Below are 12,649 nucleotides of genomic sequence, written 5' to 3' on the forward strand. Positions count from 1 at the left end.
ATTTCTGACTATTATGAATAAACTTGCTACAAATATAGTTGAGTACGTGCCTTTGTGGATGCTGGAGCATCTTTTAGGTATATGTCCAGAAGTGGTACAGCTGATTGTTGAGGTAAAATTGGTTCTTGTTTTCTGAGAAACGGCCAATTTTATTTCCAAGTTGTTTGTACAAGTTTGTACTGCCACTAGCCATGGAAGAGTGACCAGTTACTCCTCATCCTTCCAAGTATGTACTATAACTTGAAATTTGTATCTTAGCCATTCTGATGGGTATAGGAATGTCTGATGGGTATAGGAATGTCTGATGGGTATAGGAATGTCTGATGGGTATAGGAATGTCTGATGGGTATAGGAATGTCTGATGGGTATAGGAATGTCTGATGGGTACGGGAATGTCATAGTTGTTTAGGTTTGCATTTACCTGATGACTAAGGACTTTGAACATTTCATTGAGTGCTTCTCTGCCCTTTGAGATTCCTCTGTTGAGAATTCTGTTCAGCTCTGTGCACCTTTTTTAATTGGGTTATTTGGGATGATAGCATTAAATTTCTTGAGTTCTTTATAAATTTTCGATATTAGCCCTCCATCAGATGTAGGGTTGGTGAAGATCCATTCCGAAGCTGTAAACTGCTATTTTGTAAGTTTTCCTTGCCTTGAAGAAGCTTCTCAGTTTCCTGAGATCCCATTTATTAATTGATAATCTTAGAACCGGAGCTATTGGTATTCACGTTCAGGAAATTATCTCCTGCAACCATGTATGCATGGCTATTCCCTATTTTGTTTCCTATGAGATTTAATGTATCCAGTTTATGTTGACGTATTTGATCAACTTGGACTTGAGTTTTGTGTAGGGCGATAAATATGGACCTATTTTCATTCTAATATATAGACATCCAGTCAGACCAGCACCATTTCTTGAACATTCTTTTATTTTTCCATTGTATGATTTTGGCTTCTTTATCAAAAATCAAGTGTCTATGGGTGTGTGGGTTTATTTCTGAGTCTTTGATTTGATTCCATTGATCAACATGAATGCTTCTGTACCAATACCATGCACTTTTTATCACTATTGCTTTGTAGTGCAGCTTGAGGTCAGGAAAGGTGATTCTTCTCAGAATTCTTTTATTGTTCAGCATTGTTTTGGCTCTCCTGGGTTTTTTACTTTTCCATATGAAGTTGAGAACTGCTTTTTTAAGGTCCAAAAAAAATTTGTGTTGGAGTTTTGATGGGGCTTGCACTGAAATCTGTAGATGGCTTTTGATAAGATGGCCATTTTCACTGTGTTAGCCCTACCTACCCTGAACATTCCAACTTCTGTTGTCTTCTTCAATCTCTTTCTTCAAGGACTTAAAGTTCGTGTCATACTGATCCTTCACTTGCTAGGTTAGAATTACACTACGCCAGCCAGAGACCCATGTGCCTTCCCATTTCCACCTCTGCCTGGAGCAGAGCCTAGGCTCTGGATCCTTACCCATACAAGCACACACCCCAGTAGCAGCTTGACTCCCCAGGTATTCTGACACATCCAGGATCACAGGATCACAGAATCATAGGCTCAGATCCAGTCAGAGACAGGGAGACCAGATAACACCAGAGATAACCAGATGGATAACCTCAATCCCCCACACCCTCGTGTGTGTGTGTGTGTGTGTGTGTGTGTGTGTGTGTGTGTGTTTCCATCACTTTGGATTCCTTTGAGAAGCAGCTTCTTATTTGCTGATTTGCTGGTACCAGGAAAAGCTGTTCAAGTTAGCTTGCATGAGTATTACATTTTTAAATGAACTTGGTTGTGTTTATAAGTATTTATAAAAAAATATTCATATGAGTTGCTGCACTGTCAAGGCTTAGTTCCAAGGGCAGTCAGGAGAAAGTTTGCAACTAAGCAAAACTTGGGAAAAGGACCAAATAAAACTTTTTTTCCTTTTCTTTATTTTACAGAAAATTAGTCTTGCTCCAGAGAGCAATTCAGCCATATCAAGAATCTTTTAGAAATTTGCCTCTAGCTGTTTGGTGCTTGCTGATAACATGCCGGATGATATAAATATTGCACAGCCTTATATTTTAGTGTTTTTCATCCGAAGATATGAGGGAGCTCACTGAAAGGTGGTTTCAGAATTTAAAACAAAGCCATTTTAAAGCAACAATCTGACTGTGTCTGGGACATTATCCCATCATTCCCTGGAAGGAGTAAGGATGTTTGATAACATTACCATATGGATATTTTAGTTACCATTCAAAGTGAAGCCTGACATTTATTCTTCAAAGATGCAAGCCTTTTATGGAAATATTTCTATCCTTTATTCACAATTTTTATTTTTTGCCTGTTTATAAATAAATATGAGTTGTTGCTAAAATTAACTCAAGGCCAGAACTAAGCACAAGAAAATATAAATATAAATTTATATTTCTTTAATTCTAACTAAAATAGCATTTTTGATTATGAGAAAAACTAGAAAAACAGCTTATTTTTAAAAATATTATAATTTTCCCATATATGTTACTTGAATTATAAATATGTGTATTATTTTATACAGTTGTTAGAATACCTCAAATGAAGAATTTTTTCCATTTTTAAAAAATGTGAATTCGAAAACTATTATACGGTTTGCTGTCAGCAATTAAAAGGAGAGTTGTGACTGCCTGGCTGTGAATGGCTGAGGGATCCCTGACCTAATGCTAAGTCATCACTGTCAGCATGATTATACTCAGAATCAGTATGGGAACCCAACTTTGGGTGCATATCTGAGGATATTTCTAGAAAGCTTTAATTTTTTTCTTTTTTTCATCTTTATTAACTTGGGTATTTCTTATTTACATTTTGATTGTTATTCCCTTTCCCGGTTTCTGGGCCAACATCCCCCTAACCCCTCCCCATCCCCTTCTCTATGGGTGTTCCTCTCCCCATCCTCCCCCCATTACCACCTTCCCCCCAACAATCACATTCACTGGGGGTTCAGTCTTGGCAGGACCAAGGGCTTCCCCTTCCACTGGTGCTCTTACTAGGCTATTCATTGCTACCTATGACATTGGAGCCCAGGGTCAGTCCATCTATAGTCTTTGGGTAGTGGCTTAGTCCCTGGAAGCTCTGGTTGGTTGGCATTGTTGTTCATATGTGGTCTCAAGCCCCTTCAAGTTCTTCCAGTTCTTTCTCTGATTCCTTCAACGGGGGTCCTATTCTCAGTTCAGTGGTTTGCTGCTGGCATTCGCCTATGTATTTGCTGTATTCTGGCTGTGTCTCTCAGAACAGATCTAAATCCGGTTCCTGTCGGCCTGCACTTCTTTGCTTCATCCATTGTATCTTCTTTGGTGGCTGTATATGTATGGGCCACATGTGAGGCAGGCTCTGAATGGGTGTTCTTTCTGTTTCTGTTCTAAACTTTGTCTCCCTATTCCCTCCCAAGGATATTCTTGTTCCCCCTTTAAAGAAGGAGTGAAGCAGTCACATTTTGGTCATCCTTCTTGAGTTTCATGTGTTCTGTGCATCTAGGGTAATTTGAGCATTCGGGCTAATATCCACTTATGAATGAGGGCATACCATGTGTGTTTTTCTGTGATTGGGTTACCTCACTGAGGATGATATTTTCCAGTTCCATCCATTTGCCTATGAATTTGATAAGGTCATCGTTTTTGATAGCTGAGTAATATTCCATTGTGTAGATGTACCACATTTTCTGTATCCATTCCTCTGTTGAAGGGCATCTGGGTACTTTCCAGCTTCTGGCTATTATAAATAAGGCTGCTATGAACATAGTGGAGCACGTATCTTTTTTATATGTTGGGGCATCTTTTGGGTATATGCCCAAGAGAGGTATAGCTGGATCCTCAGGCAGTTCAATGTCCAATTTTCTGAGGATCCTCCAGACTGTTTTCCAGAATGGTTGTACCAGTCTGCAACCCCACCAAGAATGGAGGAGTGTTCCTCCACTTCCTTGCCAGCATCTGCTGTAACCTGTGTTTTTGATCTTAGCCATCCTCACTAGTGTGAGGTGAAATCTCAGGGTTGTTTTGATTTGCATTTCCCTTATGACTAAAGATGTTGAACATTTCTTTAGGTGTTTCTCAGCCATTTGGCATTCCTCAACTGTGAATTCTTTGTTTAGCTCTGAACCCCATTTTTTAATAGGGTTATTTGTCTCCCTGTGGTCTAACTTCTTGAGTTCTTTGTATATTTTGGATATAAGCCCTCTATCAGTTGTAGGATTGGTAAAGATCTTTCCCCAATCTAATGAAGGCCTATTTTGAACGGGGATGGCTTTATCCTATGGGATGGGGTCCCAGGTAATAAAAAGGGGAAAGCAAGCTGAATGCCAATGGGCCTCTCTCTTTACTTCCTGAATGAAGAAATAATGTGGCCAACTGTCTCCTACTCATGCTGTTCTCAGCACCACACCTGCCACTCTGTAACGGCCTGTGATATGAAGAGTCAGAATGCTGTTCCTGGGGCCTTGCCCTTCCCCTCCCTGTCACGAGGAAATATATTACCTTGAACAGTGAGGCAGAAGAAACCCTTCCTTTAATTGCGTCTTGTCAGATACCAAGTCATGAGAAGAGTAGCGGAAACCCAAAGTTATAGTACAAATAAATGAAGCAATCTAACAGATACTATAATTACCGTGACTCCCTTCAGTGTGCTCTTCCTTTTCCTCGGTGTTTTAAAAATGAAACTTTGAGCCTGATGAGCCTGAATCCCTAGAATTCCATCATGCATAAACTGTCATTGTCCTATTGCATACGGCATAACAACTTGGCTTTAAGACCCATACCCCCAAGACTGTCTTCCCTCAGCCTCAGCTTTCCAGCTGGCTAAGAGGCCGCTGTCTTTTTGCGTATGCCTGCGTTTCTCAAACTTCAGTTAGCATTAGAATCACCCAGGGATCTGGTTAGATGCATCCCAGGCACCAAGCTCATAGCTTGTTTTGATTCAGTAGGTCCTCAAGAAGATCTAAAACTTGCATTTCATTGAATTTCCTTTCAAAGGTTTTCCCCAGGGATGCTAATACAGCTGGTCCAAGTGGTGTCGGAAGCTCAGATTTTTAGATTTGTAGGGTTTGTATTTGTTCTTGCTCCAGTATTTGCAAATTTTGTCCTTAAATGTCTGTTCTTTGCTCTAGAAGACCAGTCAGTACTAGCTATAATTTCATCATGTAGGCAAAGCAATCCCAAATGTCAGTCAATACATGAATTTACACTATGACCAGGAGACATGTTTTCCTTATATAGAAGTAGCTAGGGCAAAAGTATTCCCTCTCAGTGGTCTGCAGTGATCAAATTAATTCATCAATTTACAGACACAATGTTAGTTTCTCTAATTTATATACAACTGAATCCTGTATTATTAGTTTCCACAAAGAAAAGACAAAGAAAATTCAATAATCATGGTTAAAATTGCATGTATAAATTCAAAAACAAGCATTTAAACTCACCACATCTCATTTTTATAAATTTTTTTAAAAAATTACGTATGTAGTGTGTGTGTGTGTGTGTGTGTGTGTGTGTGTGTGTGTGTGTGTGTGTTTAGCTATATACTTCACAAATGTATCAGAGTTAATGATCTAATCTTTACCTCTGTCTGGTAAGACTCAGTGACTACAATTTCTCTTTCTGGTTGTCTAATAAGACCATTGCCTATATTTGAGCTCAGTGTTGATATCCCAGCCCCAATGAAGCCTAATGCAAAGAATGTTAAGGAGCTTTAACCACAGGCCAGGCACAGGGCTTAGGCATTAGCACTGTCCACTCTGTAAATTTGTATAGTGGTCCCTAGACAATGGCCTAGTCCTGTCCAACTCCACAGGTTTCCAAATAGTGCATCCATTAACTTTCTCAAGTTTGCAAAACTATCTATTACTTCATAAGAACCTTTACAAACTCTAGGCAATCATCAAATAGAGATTTTAAACTCCATTTTGTGAAAGCCTGTATTGAGTTTTAGAGAGATTGATGAAACCTATCTGAAACCAGGTAGGTATTCTGGGCAAGATGTGGTTCCACGAAATAAGACCTTCTTACCTGATTCACAGGAGTCCTGTTATAGAACTCTCAGTGTAACTGATGTTATATTTCAGAGCACTTTATTAAGTCTTTCCTTTTCTGGGACAGCCTCTGTACCTATAGAATAATAATACTAATTTCTAATAATACAGTATAAACTTTTCACCTAAGATTTCCATTAAAACTTTTAAAATTGTCAATTTTCACAAGGTCAAAGTCTGGTCCTAAGTAGAGCATAATTAAATTAAAATTCTAGCTAAATTAAAATTTAGCAAGAGTGAAGGATCCAGATAGCAAAACTAGAAAAGCTTAATTTTGGAATCAAGAGTGAGTAACTGAGGTAACATTTATTACCTTCAACATTATCCAAGGAGGTAAAAGCTGATGTCACAAACCTCCAGCGTCAGAGGAGACAAACACAGCCAGGACTAATAATCAAATATATCCTAGACTCGCAGGCCTCCCCAGTCAGCAGGTGGAAGTTTCGCCAGCAGATAGTTCAGGGACATAAGCACTTTCACTGCACAGCTCTGTTATCAGCCGAGCCTCAGGTTCCACTGTACGAAACAGAAAGGAAGAAACAGCACCTTAGCAGCTCCAATCATGCAGAACGTGACCCATATTCTCTTACACCCATTCTCTGTTTCTGGCCCTGAACGACTGCGCTTCTCTTACAAGCGAGAGGTTCCGGCGAATTTAGGCCTTTCATGAGCAGCTGCCAGCAGCAAACATGTAATATGAAGATGTAAAGGAAGATAAGAGGTGACTTACCGATTGATGACAGCTACGGGGTCTCTGCTAGTCCTAAGCAAGTCACTTTAAGGGAGATTAGAAAAAGCAGTGTATCTGTGTGCACTCCCACTCATGCTTATTTTTAGCCGTAGTAAGTCAACTACAGTGCTGTCTCGGGGTATACTTTGAGTAATAAGCTAAAATATCTTATCATTGATAAAACAACGCAAGAAACTGTTATGAAATCATGCATATAGATTCTGTAGTTACAGAAAGTCTTCACGACCTTCTTGATTCATGACTCAACCCTCAGGAGGTTTTCAGGTATTTTCCAATTACTGGCTTTAATGTTTGCTGTAGTCTCCCTTCCCTTTCCGGTTTGGTTATTCTGTCCTTTAGTCTTTGTTCCACAGATTGGATCTCTGGTCATTTCAAAGCACTTGAAAGAAGATGAACACATTTTTCTTTTCTTTTCTTTTAACTTTCTTCCTGTCTTGAAAATTCTAAGTACACTGTTTACGGTAGGATGACCCACTTTACTGACTTAAGAAAAGCAGGTGGTCAGGAGCCTGCTACAAATGAACTTCCTCCTGCAAAGGATGATCTACCCGTTCTTAAAGACAGACAATCACCTGATTAGGGTAAGAATTATCTCTCTGAAGCAAATTTCAAGAAAAGTGATGCCAGGACATTATCATATGAAATAAATCTCATTGACCACATTGCTTTAGTTTCCTTTATGACTAATTAAGAACAGAGAATTATATTTAGTTTTTAAAGATTTTATATATGCCCATGACTATGTGCTGTGAACTTACTTATAAGGATTTGCCTGATACTTCAAACAGACATTTCCATTGCTAATGTTTCATTGAGATGTTGCAGCCTTTTTCTTTTCTGATGTAAAACAAATTCCCTGAAAGGTTGAAAATCATTTGAATGAACCTATAAAATAGGTGGTAAAATGGTTTTTAGCACAGCTAAGGAGGTGCCATGCTGGTCTTAATGAGGTGTTCACTTATGAAAGAATATGATCGTACTTACACAAATCATTTGTTTCGGGGGCATTAGAAACAGCTACTAATGCAAAAAGTACACCTATAAGCCCCACTGCACCATTTTGTCTCACAATATTTCCAAGAGTTTTGACAGGCTAGACTACCCCCAGGAAACTTCCTTCTCTCTCACAGGAGACATTGATTTTCTATGACTATAAGAGATTGTCAAGACCTAAAAAATTTTAAACAATACTGTAGCTTGTCATTCTATGTCAGCACTTTAAAATGAGTGCAGTTTAGTTACGTATAGGAATCCTGCTCCATAATCTTTTTTTAATTGATAACATAGTTTGAACACAAGCTATCTAAAGTTAATAAGCAAAATGATCAATGTTTAGAGTATATACTATTTTTCTCAGGATATACAAAAGAAGACATGAGTCCTGTTATGGGGACATTATACCTGAATCACTTGCAGTGCTGAGAAGAGACTCTGTTCCTTGTAGACAGGGTTGCAAGTTTCCTTTTAAACATATTTCATTGACAAAGACAGCTGTATTTCAGTGGAAATCTTCTATGAAGCTGAAGATGTCAAATTTTTATCCAAGACACCAATTGTTTTCAGGTCTCCAGGTGTATTGTGATGAGGACTTGGAATGTAGCTATCTGGGATCCCCAGTTTACAAAGAGAATTTGTTATTTTCATTCTGATCTCTGGGATGAGATGGGTGCTTCTATTTGATTTGTAAGTTGTTAGTGTTTCATTCTGACAGATGTATAGGACCAAGTAGCAACTAGATGTGAAAATATTGAACAACTTTGGACTCTGTGTCTGTCAGTATTGAGTATGTTCTGCTATGGGCTGATATTCTCCCACAAGCCAATGCAATCGAGGGTGCCCTTTCTTCTTTATCTTCTTCTCCTTCTCCTTCTCCCTTCTGCTCTTCCTTCTCCTCCTCTTCCTTTTCTTGTTTTCCTCCTCCTCCTCCTCCTCCTCCTCCTCCTCCTCCTCCTCCTCCTTCTCCAGACCCTTATATGTTCCAGGCATATGTAACTTTACTCAACCTGAGTAACTGCATGTATGTATCTCATGTTCTAAAAATCCCATATTGACATCTTTCTTCAAAGAAAATCTGCCATTTATGTTTTATATGGGGGATGCTAAGAAATTAAAAATAGAATCTATATTTTAGTGACCATGGCCCTGCCTACAGCAGTAGCTCAGTCTGAGAAAGAAAACACAGACATTCTTGGTAGATGAGATAAGCTTTCATTTAATGGAAAAATTACTTGAGTAACTATGCAATTTCATGCCTAGGTTCTTACTATGTTTAACTTAATAGACATGTGCTAAGTTTGTATAAATTTTTTCAGTAGGCTCACTTTTAACAATTTTACTAAAGTTACATTATTCTTGCTGTCAAACAACACCATAAAATCGGAATAAAGAAGGGAATAATGGACACCCTCACCCACCTGACACCCTCACCCACCCATCTTACAGTGATTTGGAACCTGACTCATGTGCATTTTTGACTTTTAAAAAGTTCCAACAAAAGTAAAATTTAAGACTTTAATTTAAAAGCAAAGGCATATGTAAAAATGTATGTGCTTATTCATCGATTCAGCAAGCAGTCACCTCATTATGAGTTTGAGAAGAGTGAGCTGGGGAGAAAGGTTAAAAGAGCTTACAAGGTGAATATAGCAAGAAGCCCTGTCAGAACTCCTGAACTAGAGCATACAGTCCTGGGGACCAGAAGTACCTCTCTTGCTAACTTCTTCTACCTGCCCAAAATTTAATCATGCGAATACATATGCCAAAACAAACATGAAATTGTTTAATATGTTGGTTCAGTTTGGCTATTTTTTTCCTCCAAGAAATGGGAGAAATGATGTCTTCAATGAATATGAATGAAAATAAATAGTAGTTATCTGAACTTATTCATGGAGGTAATAAGAGAACAAGACAATAGAAGGATGTTGCAACTTCAGAGGAAAAGTCTAGGACTCCAGATCGACAGGTCTACAATGTATCCAAGCTATTCTTTGTAAAGGCTGCTACTTAGAGCTTTGCTGTGCATGATAATATGATTATTCTCGTATTTGGAAAGGTATGGTTACATATGCAGAAGGTATTTTGGTGAAAGAAAGAAAGAAAGAAAGAAAGAAAGAAAGAAAGAAAGAAAGAAAGAAAGGAAGGAAGGAAGGAAGGAAGGATGGAAGGAAGGAAGACTTTCATTTTAAGACATCCTATAAGACAGTAAAGAATCATGGGAATGGGCCATGATTTTTAACTTGTGATAAGTCTATGAGAAAACATTTGATGCTTCATGGGAACATAGATCAAGGTTGCATGTGTTAGAATAACTCTACGAGGATATAATGCATGCCTAAGATGAGTTAAAAACCAAAAGGCATCTCCTTTAATAATTGAACCATCAAAGATGTTGGTGTACCCCAAAAGTAGGTGACAAAAGGATGCTAGACAAAAATTTGTCTCCAATATGAATAATAGGGTGATAAGTCAAAAGTGTCTTGTCACTGTCAAAGCCAGTGTGAGGAAAACAAAACACGGGATAAAATTAACTCAGCAAGTGCAGAGCTCTTAAACTTGAGCTCTCAGTAAGTCTCCAGCCTTTCAAAGTCTGCAAAACCCAAAGGGTTTCATAGTGAGCTGGTAAACTACAGACAACCATAACAACCTAGCAGATATTTTCTTTGTTCTTTGGGAAGAATAAAAGCCTACAGAGCCTTTCTTCTAAGATTTCCCAACACTTAATGTTTAACAGATTGTTTTGAAAGGTTGATTGACACTACCACGCTAGTATTGCCCAGGGTAGATGCTATTGTCACTTTAATTCTAGCAATGAAATCATAAACAAAGGCTATATTCTTTGGGTGTCAAAATAAGTATTTGGAGAATACAATTCTGTGGTAACACACAGTAAATATTTCTGTGATGCTGGGATCTTCCAAATTTCAATAATCAACATTCAGGTGATACAAATATCTGCTAAATGAACAGCTGGAAGAGGTGACCAGGAAAGTCAACCGATGGCTTTTAACACTGCTACTTCTCTTCTTTTCTGTTCCGCAGCTGTACCAAAATAGAGAAACTGTTTTGCTAGAAGGTAACTCTATTCATTTTTCTGCCTTAGGCTCTACACTGTGTGGCAGTCCATAGTACAACTTCTTTTTTTTTTTAATTTAATTTTATTTTATTTTTTTTATTATTAACTTGAGTATCATAGTACAACTTCTAAACACAGTAAGAGAGAAGTAGAAGAGACAGTGAGGGACAGAGTAGCCCTAGGAGTTCTATAGTCCATCCTGGCCCCACTGGGGCCACAAACCTGACCAAGGAAAGGAAATGACAGTTCTGGGAGTTGTTTATGTTATGAGTTTTTATTGTTCTAGACTGAGATGATAACATCAATGGGTCAAAAGCAAGTTTTCTTTTTTCTAATACTTTCTATTTTCTTTTCAAAATTATAATGTAATTGCAATATTTCTGACTTTCATTTTCTTCCTCCAAACCATTGCAATTACTGCTGCATTTTTCTTCAAATTCATGGCCTCAATTTTCACTAATTCTTATGGCATGCAAAAGTGTATATACATGCATATTCCTAAATATGGCCTGTTCAGCCTATATAGTGCTACTTGTATGCATGCTTATAGGAATAAATATTTGGTACTGGATAGCCAAACTGTGTGAAGAGGATCACTGCTCATGCTTTATGAGATGCATGTAGTTCTTCCTGTAGGGTGGAGACCTACTGGATTTTCCCCTTTCACTTTGGCATGTCTATTCACGTTAGCCATGTTCAGCTTGTATTTGGGTAGATGTTTAGTGACATTTTATGTTTGCAGTTTTTAATGCTACTAGGACACACAATCTCTGGAAACCTTCCTAATTCTTTGATCCTCACCTTCCTTCCACTTCCTTTTCTGCAATACTTCCTGAGCATTTGGTGCAGAAATGTTTTGTAGAATTGTCCATTGGGGGCTGGAGAGATGGCTCAGTGGTTAAGAACACTGACTGCTCTTCCAGACCTGAGTTCATTTCCCAGCAACCACATGGAGGCTCACAACCATCTGTAATGGGATCTGATGTCCTCTTCTGGTGTGTCTGAAGACAGCTACAGTGTACTCACATACATAAAATAAATAAATAAATCTTAAAAAAAAAGAATTGTCCATTGGGATGGGGCTGCAAGACTCTGCAGTTTAATTGTGGTTTATATAATGGTTTCTGTCTACTGCAAAGAGAATTTTCCTTGATAGGGGGGTGAAGACTCCAATTATCTAAAGATGAAGGACAAGCATTTATATATTGTTGTGATGGATTATTCTGATTTGGTAAATAGCAAGTCTTAAAATCCACACTTAGAAGATGTTTTATGATACCTATCAAAGAACAAAGGGATATTGAAAACGGAAGACTTGGAGTTAGCAACTTGTACAGCCCATTAATGTTTTTTCTTATATTTTATATGGACATGAATATTCATGATGCATAATATATGGGTTTCATAAATGTAGATATAATTTATTATGTCATTATAAAGATACACTGTAATAGTTCTACTCCTGTATTAGTAGGCATTTAAATTATATTCAGTTGTTATAATGTACATCACAGTCATGGGTAATGATGATTCTATAGTCCTCTGCAAACTAAAATATAGTTATTTTAGGAAATATAAATCATATTGCATTATGGTTCACACGAAGGATCACCTGAGCTACTGATGACAGACTCTGTCCTTAAATAGAGTCACAGTCTGAAATATTTTAATGGATATTTGATTATATGCTTTCTGAGGAGAGGTATTCAAATTAGTTTACAAGAAGATTCAGCGGGGTTTGCTTTCGCTCTGTTTCTACTAGTAAGAGGCAAATAGATACAACATGTTGGGGCAAAT

Source organism: Rattus norvegicus, chromosome 18, assembly GCF_036323735.1.
Source record: "Rattus norvegicus strain BN/NHsdMcwi chromosome 18, GRCr8, whole genome shotgun sequence".
NCBI classification, from domain to species: domain Eukaryota; kingdom Metazoa; phylum Chordata; class Mammalia; order Rodentia; family Muridae; genus Rattus; species Rattus norvegicus.